We start from the raw sequence: 960 nt of genomic DNA, 5'->3' as shown, positions 1-960 counted from the left end.
GTTCCGACACTACTACGACTGACACTGGTATCAAAACCACAGCGGGCAACACAACGGATGTAGTACCAAGATGCTCTGAAAAGACAGGAGTACCAGGTAACATTGGAAAAGAAGACGTTCCAAAGCAACCGAGAATAAAATTTCCAGCGAAGTCTGGGCTCCATTTTAGTAACAGCTGGTATTGATCGATTTCAATGGCTGGAGTATTCAGTGTCAAGGGACGCCCCTTTTTGATTTCCATGTCGGGTGTTTCACAATACATTTGCGGGTGCATAAAAATTCATCACTGAAGGCTACACAGATTGGAAGCATGCTGTAGGTGATACTGGAAAGGGCCTCGAGAAGCATAACAATTGAGGTGTCAAAACAATTTCTCCAAGATAACGTTGCCAAGACAGAAAAGCAGGACTCCAGTCTTGTTCTTCAAAAACTATACGAGCAGAAATTGGCTTTCCCTAAATTATATGCACTGGCTGCAAGCGTTGCCACATTCGGTTCTAGTACCGCTGTGTGTGAAAGCAGCTTTTCAACTCTTACTCGTGTTGACTCACCACAACGACGATCTATGACTCAGCTTCGCCAGCGCAATCTTGTTCTTCTTGCCTTCAACAGGAAGACCCAGAAAATTAACTTGGACGTATTTGTTCAACGTTTTGCCATAAAACATACCCGACTACGTTTAAACTAAAACGGCAATAAAAATGTAACGTATTATAACTTGTGTGTTTTAACAAAAATAATCTCGAATCTAAAATACTCCATGAAAGTCCGTTTCCCGACGTTTAATCGTCTGTCAAGGTGCTTTGCTAAATTGCCCCCCTCGATTGCACGTTTGCCCCCCCAGGAGTACTGGTCAGGCTACGGGCCTGGCGCGAAGCAGACCATGCTTACTCTTTTCAAAACACCTGATGGTACTTCTCTTTGGAGAAGTCCACTACAATACAACTTTAACTCTATTAA

This window comes from Lottia gigantea (assembly GCF_000327385.1).
Source record: "Lottia gigantea unplaced genomic scaffold LOTGIsca_625, whole genome shotgun sequence".
Lineage (NCBI taxonomy): Eukaryota > Metazoa > Mollusca > Gastropoda > Lottiidae > Lottia > Lottia gigantea.
Note: the sequence above shows the minus strand (reverse complement) of the source record.